Source organism: Lactuca sativa, chromosome 2 (assembly GCF_002870075.4).
Source record: "Lactuca sativa cultivar Salinas chromosome 2, Lsat_Salinas_v11, whole genome shotgun sequence".
Taxonomy (NCBI): domain Eukaryota; kingdom Viridiplantae; phylum Streptophyta; class Magnoliopsida; order Asterales; family Asteraceae; genus Lactuca; species Lactuca sativa.
The window spans coordinates 149,620,183-149,633,269 of NC_056624.2; the positions used below are offsets into that span (position 1 = coordinate 149,620,183).

Genomic DNA, 13,087 nt, shown 5'->3' on the forward strand with positions numbered 1-13,087 from the left:
TCTGCAATTACAATTTAAATATATTTATTAAAAATATAACAACATCATTACAGATATGCCAATTATAATACTTTTATTTTATTTTTATTAAATCTCTTCTCTCTATTCTAATAAAAGAGTAGTTTTATTCTCTTTTTGACATGTATCGCCATATTAAGCCTCATAATTAATGCAAATTTTATTTTATTTTTGCCATGTTTCACCTTATTATGTCTCATAATTAATGCATACTATTTGTCAATATATTGATTTTTCTATTTCAAATTTCAAAATTTAAATTTTTCATTCTAATTACATTAAATTAACAATATTAGAATAAAAATTAAAATAAAATTAATACAAATTATAAAGTGATATAATTTTACATATTTATTTAAATCAATGATTATAAGTTTATATAACTAAAAAAAACCTCTTAATGAATAATTTATTTAAAACAAGTTATTAATATTTTTAAATTTTAACTATTAATCTTTAATTAATTTTATAACCGTGGTTCCCACGAGTTATAAACTAATTACATAATACATTTATATATAATCTACCAGCTATTAGAAATTGGAAAAGAAAAACATAACTACCCTGAAAATGACGATAACAATTAACACCAACATACGCTCAAGAATCGTTTGTCCTTTCATAAGCGGTCCCGAAACTATTCAGTCCAATCAGGTTATTCAGTTTGCAATAGTAATTTTGTATAAGTACGAGTCTTTGGTCGGTCTTGATCTTGATATGGACTTCTCTTTTTCAAATATTAAAAATATGAAAATTCAAAAAAAACAATTATATCAAAAAGTAAAATGTTGTCAACACTAATTTACAAAATTATGAATAAGAAGATACAAATTATATTCTTAAAACTTAAAATATCTTTAAAGTAAATTTGAAGTTCCATAAACCACAAAAGATAAAAACTCAATTCGGATCCATTAGAAACAACTAAAATATTAAAAAAAAAAAACAATTCAAAAAATATAGATAAGGCTAGAGGTGACTAAAACTGACACGATATGAAATCCGATCTATGAAGTTACGAAATTTACAAAAATCTAAAAATCGCACGCATTCGTGCATGCGTCTTCTAGAGAGCAACACGTGGACCACCAGGAAACTTACATGTGGCACTCCCAGGTACCAACGAAGTGCGCGACGCGTCTGGTAGGTGTGCACGACATGCATCCTCGAAAATGGATATAAATACCTTTCCAAGCCTCCATTTGTTCATTACTTCTTTCCAAACCCTCTCTATGATTTTCTAAGTTATAATCTCAAAAACTCTTAATAGTTATGGTATTTTGACAAAGCCCAGAGGTCTCTGAGCGCCCGAAATTAGTAGCTATTAGGTTATATTTCTGCCAGCGTAATTTCCATCCTTTCGCTAGAAACTCTCTGTAAGTTTGGTTGTACTTACTACGCTTTAAGTGTAACTTATATTATATTCATAGTCGTTATTATGAATATGTAAATAAGGTTTAGCAGTAATTCCAGTCATATACTGATTGATTTACTTACGGGAGAGGTGTCTAGAATGTTGATGTTGGTTTGGTTGTTGGATTTAAGAAACACAATATGCCGAAATGGTTCTGCCTCCCAACTGTCGTGCCTGACTGATCCTTATTTGATAGGACTCTTGGTATTCATTGGGATTAGTGAAACATCTAGTTTTCCTTACCAAATTTCCATAAGGATTAATAATTTATAATACTATAGGTTAATACTTGTTAAGCGTGTTGCCACCTGGATTGGATCATCAGTAGAAACGCCCAGATAGTTGTCAATTGGTTGAATAACTCTCCAAGTGAGTTTTCTCACTATATTACGTGCTCCAGTATATATCCTCTGCATGTTAGGATATAGTTTCCCTATAATATGCAATTAGGCTAGTTCTGTTAGTTGTCTGTAGTGCTAAATTGAAGTCTGATATATATATATATATATATATATATATATATATATATATATATATATATATATATATATATATATATAGAGAGAGAGAGAGAGAGAGAGCTAGGTTCATCTATTTAAAGTAATTATTGTGTTATTGTATGCATAAATGTGGGTCAATCAAAATTTAAAATAAAAATAAATAAATAAATAAGGGTAAATAGGTAATTTGATAATTAGTTTCCACAAATAATATCTTATAATTATGGTAACCATTGACTTCAACTACCTAGGGTTTCTCTATCCATCAGCTTTTTAAAACCACCATCTACCTAGGTCCGCCAAGTGCTGAAGCAAGAAGCGGGAAGGTGTATCAATTGTCTGTCACCGACGGATCTTGTCGACACCAAAATCACGTCCCTTCTCTTCCAGCCGTCATTGACTCTTCAAGCCATGATTGACTCATTCTCTCCATAATCAATAGCAAGAAGCGACCAGCAAGGCACCAACCACCTTTTGGCCCGTCGCATATTCACAGGTGTAGGTCAAAATCAACGAGAACAGGCACGCCTTCCTTCACCTCTTGCAAAATTGATCGACATGAGCCAAAGAAATAAGAAAAAAAACTGCAGCTCTCCTTTTGTACGTTCTTCGGTTCTTCCTGTTCTGGTTTCAACAATCACGTCCCCAAAAATCGATATGGCTCTTGTTCTGTCTCCACCTTTTATCGACGTCACACACACAAGAATAAATCGCAGGTATCAATATTAAACTCGAAATTGGATCTCTTCTCTTCTTTAATCGATCACACCCTTCTTTCTCTTTTTGCTTTCTTGAAACCGATCACATGTTCCTGTTGATCTAGAGTGAAATAACAAGCCACTAGTTGACTCTTCACCCTTCAAATGCACTGTTGAAAACTGGTTTTCTTAGTTTCTGATTTCTTATTGATCCATCCCAAACGAAATCCCCAATAAAAATGTACGAAATTAGGAATCTTCTGTTGGATGATTAAAAAATACAGTCTTGAATGATGACATTGAACGAAACTTGTGCAAAATTGCTTACATTTACAAGCTCCAAGGCATAGATTAACGATAATCTGATAGAAACGAATGTAAGGTACAATGTTTTTCTGATAGACTCGATGTGTTTAGGTTTATTGGGAATTTGTTCTGATTGTCTAATTTTTACAGGAAATTGTAAGTTGTTTTGATGCACACCAAGCGCTCGCTAAAATGCTTCAACTGAATGGTATTTCTTTGTTTATAGTATTCTATCAGAAAAAAATGTTTTTTTTTATGATAATCATGAACATATTTTATTAGAATGTCCCAAATTAATATAATTATTGGTAAATGAATTTTAATTTTATCAGAATGAAATCACGAATTCCAATTATGCTGGAATAGAATATGAATATTTTCTCACTAATTTATTCATTGAATTTGTTTCCACAGAAGCTGATGCTTGAAAAACGGACCACGAAATTTGAACGACGCCTCTTAGCAACATTATTCTTTTTAGAATAAATTAGTGTATTTGTTAGATTTTGATGTTTTTTTTTTCGGAATTGAAAGTTTTTTAGTTTTATTCTTTAACAATAAATGTAATTCTTAGCAATTGTTACATGTATTCTATAAGAATTAATATAATTTTTATTTTAATTCTTCAATTGCTGGTTCCAGAATTTGTTATTCTACAAAAAATATGTTCAAGAATATTTTTATTATTTTATGGTTCTAGAATATTTTTATTTTTGAACATACTCAAACATTTTCTGTCATATTGTTCGAATTAAAAATCTTATAATTTGTAAAATCGGATTTTTAAAATTAATAAAATCAATAATCCCTTAAAATATGCAAAATTTTTTTATTAAATCTATATTAATTGACTAAAATACCATTCTAGTTAAATTAGACGGTATTTTTCGATTATTTTTAATTCAATAATATGTATTAATCACCTTTTTAAAATAAGTAAAATGATTGGCTCATATTTATGCATACAATCACACAATAATTAATTTGAATACAATAACCTAAGCCTATATATATATATATATATATATATATATATATATATATATATATATATATATATATATATATATATATATATATTTGCCGAAAAACCCTACCCGTACCGGCGCGACGGAAGAAAGTAATATTCATGTGTGGATATTAACCATAACCATATATTTCTTTTTGTTGCAAAACCCTTCAGCGTACCGGCGCGACGGAGAAATGTAATATTTACGTGTGAATATTAAGTCCCTATGTCATGCCGCTATGCTAGAGGGTTTTGCCGCAAAAAAATATGTGGCGCAAATTTGTTCTCGCGTTCTCGATTTCATAATTGTTATCATTTGGACCTTATGTATATATATATATATATATATATATATATATATATATATATATATATATATATATATATATAAATATATATATGTGTGTGTGTGTGTGTGTGTGTTGATATACTATCTGGGGAGTTGAGGGCGAATCAACCTCGTGTTAAAGGCCAATATACTCTGGCGCATTAACATTATGCTGAAGGCCATGTAGTGGACCAACTTTATGCTGAAGGCAAAAGGGCCGCCCAACTTCGTGTTGAAGCCCAAGGGCATACCAACTTTATGTTGAAGGCCATTATGTGTATGCATTGTATATGTATTGTGAGATATGATATTTTTGGAAACCCATTAAGCTTCGTCTTTACCCAATTGATTATAAATTTTTTCAGGTACTTCATTGACTTGTAAAAAGGACATGGTTCGACTGTACACACACATTCATATCATATTTTCTGAAAATGTAATTATACTCCTATATATTTTGACAAATAAAAATGAAAATTTAGGTTGAAATTTGGGACGTTAAAATTCATATGATTAGATTGAAAGGAAATATACTTCGATTCATATGTAAATTTAGTAAAATTAATTTGTGATGATTAAAGTGTTGAAATAGTAAATCAGATTCACATTGTGAATGCTAATAACAAAATTATATACATTTCATATTCACATTGTGAATCTATTAAATATATTAGTTTATAACCCGTGAGAACTACAGTCATAAAATTAAATAAACTTTCATAGTAAAAATTCAAAATTATTAATCAATTATTTCAAATAAATCATTAATTAAGATATATTTTTTTAGGTATATAAAATTATAATCGTGGATTTAAATAAATGTATGAAATTACATCACCTTATAATACATATTATTTTTATTTCATTGTTATTAATTTAATGTAATTAGAGTGTGAAATTTAAAATTTAAAATGAATAATCAATTATCAATTATTAATTTAATTTAAATAGTGTGAGAAATTTAAAATGAAGAATTAATAGGTTGACATGTGGCATGATTAGTGACATATAATATTAAGTTTCATGTTTGATATTGTGCTGACCGGGTCGAGTCAGTACCTTTTAGCTAACTCGGTCCGGTCAGCGTGTTTGATACATGCTAAATATGTTTCTGACCCGGTCATTACTTCATGACTCGGTCCTAGAGAAAATAGCAGTTGACCGAGTAGGTGATAGGAAAAAGACATTTGTGCCCCAGTAAAAAACATATCTACTCCTTCCAACACCTTCACAAAGCCCATCAAACAACTCTTCCTCCTTCAAAACTGATGGGTTTTAGCCATAAGAACTTTCCTATGTGCGCATGCAAAACCCTAATGCTTGGATCTAGGCTTTCTAATTAAATATGCTTTGAATCTAAGACTTCTAATGGCTAATTAGGTTAAATAACAACATTGAAACAGATCTAGAACCATACCTTTGAATTCCTTGTTGATCTTGTAGTCTTGGAGCTTCTAGAGTCACAAATGTCACTCCTCTAATGGCTTACAAACACCAATAGCAAGGAAGATGATTTAGGAGAGAGGAGAGGGGAGGAAATCGGCCAGGGTTCTCTTACTTTAGGTGAGGTGCCGATTTCCCTTAGCCATGGGGTCTATTTATACTTGTAGACTCCTTAAGGGTTACAATCTAAACCCTAATTGGATAATCTTCTCTTAAGGCTATCCAAATCCATTCCATAGATAAGTCATGGACGATTTTGAAGCTATCCTAGCTTCTAGAATCCGTCCACTATATATCTATATGGATTTATAGTCTAAAGCTTAACTATCAAACAATTGACAGTTTATACCCCTTTATTTAATTAATCTCTTTAAGTCACCAAATTAATTCTAATTAATTCTATGAATTATATTAATCAAATAACAATATATTATACTTTATATTATTCTCATAATATATTAATAATATTTACTCTCTCTTAATAAATCATCCTATCAAGTTGCTATGGTGAAGGCAACCCAAAAGGACCATGCACAACCGGGTCAAATACTTGCCAAATATAGTCGCAGCCTTAGACACTATTCCAACAGTCTCCCACTTGGATAAGTCTAGTAACTATATGCACAAGTACAATTCGGTTTGCAATCGTAGCTCTCAAAGACGCTGTCAAACTCTGATCTAATCAATCTTGTCCTTTAGATAAGGGATCGTACAGTCCTCTGTTAGATATCATGCTGACAATCCTATGGAATGGTTAGTCAAGCATTTAAGTTTCTCGATCTCTGATTTATTTGACATAGAACTTAATCGAACACATCAATTCAGTTCTGACCGGGCCCGGCACATAAGTCAAATCAAATCACCGAGTGGCCGAGATATCGCTTTTACCTTCTTAGACAAAAGTTACAGATAAACTTCGACTTATATTCATTTACTTATTCATTAATCAACTATACACAACAATGCGTTTTATAACATCGAGTTACTGATGCGTTTTCGCATTATCAATGTACAATCAATTAACAAATAACAAACCATATATCTAGGTTTTAAGACTATATGATATTATCGTCTTGCGATCACCTTTTATATCGTATTCCATAAGGTGATTCCAGCAAGCGCGGGTTTGTTCCAATGCTCAAAACTAGTTCATAAGCACTCATGAACGTTGCAGCAACCCTTTGCTGTGTCTAACACCATTTAGACAATCTACACACCAATTCATGACAATCTTCATTCATATCTACTTCCAACATATGAATGATTGTGGACAATTTGAACAATTCGATTATTCCTAATAAACTCAATTATTCTGGAAGTCAAAATATGCAAAGTGAAACAATAGTTAAACAATTAACATAAGACAGTAACATTACTCATAAATAAAACTCCTTTATTTAATCATCAAATGTTAATTACATTTATCTATTACACGTTTCTAATACTATCTAATCTATGCTAATATCATCCTTCAGCCCAATACTCCTAGCATGCTGCAAGTGCTTAACCCTACTCAGTCCCTTCGTAAGCGGATCTGCTGGGTTATCTTCTGATGATATCCTCTTCACTACGAGTTGTCCTTCTTCTACACGATGTCTAATGAAGTGATATTTTCTGTCGATATGTCTTGATCTACCATGATCCCTCGGTTCCTTGGTCAAGGCAACCGCTCCTTCGTTATCACAAAAAATCTCCATGGGCTCCTTTATGGCAGGTACAACTCCAAGATCACCGATGAAGTTCTTTAGCCATATTGCCTCCTTCGACGCTTCGCTCGCTGCAATGTACTATGATTCGCACGTTGAATCAGCTACGGTCTCTTGTTTGGAACTCTTCCATGTTACTGCTCCTCCATTTAGGGTAAAGACCCAGCCCGACTGCGAACGGTAGTTGTCCCTGTCGGTCTGAAAACTGGCGTCACTATACCCTCGCACCTTCAAGTCATCACTCCCTCCGAGGACTAAGAACCATTCCTTCGTCCTCCGAAGGTACTTAAGGATATTCTTCACCGCAATCCAATGTGCTCTGCCAGGATTCCTTTGATATTTGCTAACCATGCTCAACGCGAAGGCTACATCAGGGCGAGTACAAGTCATAGCGTACATGATTGAGCCAACTGTGGAAGCGTATGGTACTCGGCTCATTTCTGCTATCTCAGCTTCGGTACTCGGACTTTGAGTCTTACTCAACTTGGCATTATTTTGTATCGGTAATTCTCCCTTCTTTGAGTTTTCCATACTAAAACGTTTTAGTACCTTCTCTAAGTAAGTATTCTGACTAAGTCCAATTAGTCTCTTACTTCTTTCTCTTACTATCCTTATTCCCAAAATGTAAGAAGCCTCTCCGAGGTCCTTCATAGCGAAGCACTTCCCGAGCCAGGACTTAACCTCCTGTAGAGTCGGGATGTCGTTTCCTATGAGTAATATGTCATCGACATATAGAACGAGGAAGCTTACTATACTCCCACTGGCTTTGCATATACACAAGATTCGTCTTTGCTTCGTACAAATCCAAACTCTTTGACTTTCTCATCGAAGCAAAGATTCCACCTGCGAGATGCTTGCTTAAGTCCATAAATGGACTTCTCAAGCTTACACACTCTATTCGGATGCTTCGGATCCACAAACCCCTCTGGCTGAGCCATGTAAACATCCTCAGCCAACTTTCCGTTAAGGAAAGCGGTCTTGATATCCATCTGCCAAATCTGATAATCATGAAATGCGGCAATTGCTAGCATCACTCTAATAGATTTAATCTTCGCAACTGGTGAGAAGGTCTCATCATAGTCAACTCCGGGAGTTTGAGTAAAGCCTTTCGCAACCAATCGCGCTTTATATGTGTGCACGTTTCCATCCACGTCGGTCTTCTTCTTGAAGATCCATTTGCACCCAACGGTCTTACGTCCGGGCACATAATCAACCAAATTCCAAACTTGGTTGTCATACATGGATTGAATCTCGCTATCCATTGCCTCTTCCCATTTTGCAGACTCCCGGCCTGCCATGGCTTCCTTATAGCTATTAGGTTCATCAAGATTTACTAGTGTACCATCACTAATATACGTGTCCCCTTCAGTAGTAATATGGAAACCATAAAACTAGGGATGAACTCTAACTCTATCGGAACGTCTAAGAGGTAAGGACTCGTCAATCGGTTCAATTGGAGTTTCCTCCTCGGGTTGAGTGCCAGCGGTAGAGGTTCCTTCATCTATCGACTCTTGAATCTCTTCAAGTTTGATTTGCCTCCCACTGTCTCCTTGGCTTATGAGTTCTCGCTCTCGGAAAACTCCTCTCCTCGCAACAAAGACAACATTGTCCTTCGGTATATAGAAGAGATATCCAAAGGATGTCTGCGGGTAGCCGATGAAAATACATCGCTCACTTCGAGGTTCAAGCTTGTCGTGAGTATCTCGTCTTACGAAAGCCTCGCAACCCTAAACCTTGATATGTGCCAACGAGGGAGCTTTCCCTGTCCACATCTCGTGAGGTGTTTTGGCAACCTTCTTAGTAGGGACTCGGTTAAGGATATGGGCGGCAGTCTCTAAGGCATATCCCCAAAAAGAGATAGGTAGTGAAGCACGACTCATCATAGAGCGAACCATATCCAATAAGGTTCGATTACGCCTTTCTGCCACACCATTCAACTGCGGTGTCCTAGGAGGCGTCAATTGCGAAACTATTCCACACTCCTTGAGATAATCGTGGAATTCAAGACTTGGGTACTCTCCTCCTCGATCGGATCGAAGCATCTTGATTTTCCTGCCCAATTGATTCTCCACTTCATTCTTGAACTCTTTGAACTTTTCAAAGGTTTCTGACTTTTTCTTGATTAAGTAGATATACCCATATCTACTATAATCATCGGTAAAAGTCACGTAGAAGCGGTTCCCATCCTTTGTGGTTGATCTAAATGGTCCACATACATCGGTATGTATTAGGTCCAATAGACCCTCACCCCTTTCACACGTACTCGTGAAGGGTGATTTAGTCATCTTTCCAAGTAAACAAGACTCGCATGTGTCATCTTCCCTAAGGTCGAATGACTCAAACACTCCATCCTTTTGGAGTTGGGCTATGCGTTTCTTGTTGACATGTCCAAGACGACAATGCCACAAGGATGCTTTATCCATACTAGTGGAAGAATCTATATTCAAAACATCATTTCCTAAGTTATCAACAATCATAACAGTTTCATATATTCCATTACATGGTATAACTTCAAAGTAAAAGACACCATTTAGATAAGCCAAAATAGAACCATTCTCATTATTAAAAGAAAATCTAAATCCTTGTCTATATAAACCATGAAATGAAATGATGTTTCTAGCCATTTCTGGCGAATAGCAACAATTGTTCAAATCTAAACACAAATTATTCCTAAGCACTAAAGAATACACTCCAATCTTGGTCACAGGCGACGATCTTCTGTTCCCCATGATTAGATTGATCCTTCCTTGCTCCACATCCCTACTTCTTCTTAGTCCCTGCACATTAGAACAAATGTGATAACCACAACCGGTATCAAGAACCCAAGAAATAGCATGATTAGAATCGTTAGATTTAATTGTGTATATACCTGCGAAGGATGGCTTGATCTTTCCTTCTTTGATTGCGTGCAGGTACTCTGGGCAGCTTCTCTTCCAATGTCCTATCTTGTGGCAGTAGTGGCACTCTGCCTCCTTCGGGTTAGGACAGGGCTTAGCGGGATCAACTTTGGCCCCACTAGAAGAGGCACCATCTCGGGCTTTGACCTTGCGATAGTTCTTCGATGAAGCCTTCCTCTTCTTTCCCTTTCCTTGACCAATAGCCAAGACAGGAGCAGTAGGCGGATTGGGAGTAGGTGCAACAGACTTGTCTTTGAAGTTGCTCTCAGCAACCCTCAAGAGACCTTGGAGTTTGCTTAGGGTGACCTCTTCTTTGTTCATGTGGTAGGTCATCATAAATTGGTTGTACATCGGAGGCAAAGAGTGAAGCACCATGTCGATCGCCAAGTCTTCTCCAAAGTCAACATTTAACTTGCGAAGGCGGTCGACATACCTTTGCATCTTTTGCAGGTGCACGATAAGAGATTCTCCATGACCCATCTTAGCGGAAATCATGTTGGTGAAAATCTCATAACGCTGTTGTCTCGCGTTCTGGTGGTATCTCTCCAATAAGTCTTGGTGCATCTCGTACGGGTACATGTCCTCGTAGGACTTTTGGAATTCGGAGTTCATGGTGGCAATCATGACGCAATGTACCTTCGTTGCATCTCGCTCATGAGTCTCAAAAGCGGTGATTTCGGCCGGAGTAGCGATTTCAGGGTTGATTTTATCGAGCTTCTCATCGAGGACATACTCCTTATCCTTATAGCGAGCAATGGTGCGAATGTATCTTATCCATTCGCTAAAGTTCGTTCCATCGAAGGTGACCTTTTGGCAAAGGCTCATCAACGTGAAAGAACTAGCAGCAGCGTTGTTTGCGTTCGACATCTACAAAAGAAAAGGACAAAGATAGATTAGAACAAGAATCCCTAATTATCACCCAATAAGAAAAATTAGGGCTAGGATCCAACAATAACATTTACATACTAGAAAAGGGATGTCATAATCTAACATGCAAATAAATTGAAGGTAAGTGAATGACGATTCACTAATTCTCCATCACAAAACTTAACTATTAGTCCTAAGTGTATTGAGAATTCCTAGGTTCGAATGAGATTCATTGAAACTATTCAATGGCATGTTTAAATCTCGATATGCCCCTCTTGTTTGTGACTGGGATACCGAGGATCACAAAGCGGGTGTGAATTACCATGCAAATTTACATGGTGCCTTCATTGTAACGATCACCTATTCGATGTGCCGGTAAACCACACACGCACCATCGAACTATGATAGACAATGAATCACCCTTTGCCATCTTTGCTTAGAACCAATTAGTGTGCCGGTAAACCACACACGCTCCACTAACTTCTTAGCAAGGGTGCAAAGTGTAACTTCATGGGATTGCATCAATTCACTTTTCCTAAAGTAACTAAGATTGGGAAATTTTAAAATATGTGTAGTTACTTTGTATTACTTATTATACTTTTAATGAGAGGATGAGGTTGCCCTATCCTACCCGTTCGGCTAACGACCCTCCACCGATCAAGCAAGTGGTGGGTGTGAGTGTACACCCATTAAGCGCCATTTTATAGGCCGCAACCTTATACCCACCTTATAGATCGGCTTCATGAATGAGGCCTACTAATGGTAAGACTAGCATTTAGTTATACATACATACATATATATATATATATATATATATATATATATATATATTATTCTAGTAATATCATATTAGTATAGGGTTGTATTTTAAACTTTTTAAATCTAGGGTTTGAAATTTAAGTTGTCTAAATTAAAACTTTTAATCACAAATATAAATTTCAAAACTTGAGGGCAAGTTTTAAACATTTAAAACATAGAGGATCAAATAACAAATAATTCCAATTAACAATTAATATCCTAATTATCTATATTTGATTTTATTCAAGATTTCTTTGAAAGATAATTACCAAAATCATTAAAATAATTAATTAATTATCATATAAGGAAATTAAATATTTTATTAGTTGATAAATACCTTGAACTAGATCAAGATGATAGTCATATATATCAAAAAATCGGATTTAGGTTGATCTATTATGATTAAGGTAAGTTTCCATAAGATAATTATGAAAATATCCCGAATCTGGCCATTCCTGACGCCTGGACTCGCCGAGTGCACAAAGGGACTCGCCGAGTCAGACCTACTCGCCGAGTCCACTTTGGAACTCGCCGAGTCCATGACTGAGAAACCAAAAAATCGAATTTTGCAGGTTTGTTTCAGTTAATCAAGCAACAATTTAAAGAAAACCAAGCTAGGCTCTGATACCACTGATGGGTTTTAGCCATAAGAACTTTCCTATGTGCGCATGCAAAACCCTAATGCTTGGATCTAGGCTTTCTAATTAAACATGCTTTGAATCCAAGACTTCTAATGGCTAATTAGGTTAAATAACAACATTGAAATAGATCTAGAACCATACCTTTGAATTCCTTGTTGATCTTGTAGTCTTGGAGCTTCTAGAGTCACAAATGTCACTCCTCTAATGGCTTACAAACACCAATAGCAAGGAAGATGATTTAGGAGAGAGGAGAGGGGAGGAAATCGGCCAGGGTTCTCTTACTTTAGGTGAGGTGCCGATTTCCCTTAGCCATGGGGTCTATTTATACTTGTAGACTCCTTAAGGGTTACAATCTAAACCCTAATTGGATAATCTTCTCTTAAGGCTATCCAAATCCATTCCATAGATAAGTCATGGACGATTTTGAAGCTATCCTAGCTTCTAGAATCCGTCCACTATATA

The 13,087-nt window shown here is 35.4% G+C and overlaps 1 long non-coding RNA gene across 1 annotated transcript; it reads left to right on the top strand.

The window, feature by feature from the left end:
• The first annotated feature begins 1,258 nt into the window (after window positions 1-1,258).
• Window positions 1,259-3,565, top strand: LOC128132065 (uncharacterized). The gene is made up of 4 exons (XR_008229996.1): window positions 1,259-1,394; window positions 2,227-3,012; window positions 3,087-3,144; window positions 3,351-3,565. It is a non-coding gene; the product is annotated as an uncharacterized LOC128132065 (long non-coding RNA).
• The last annotated feature ends 9,522 nt before the right edge of the window (window positions 3,566-13,087 follow it).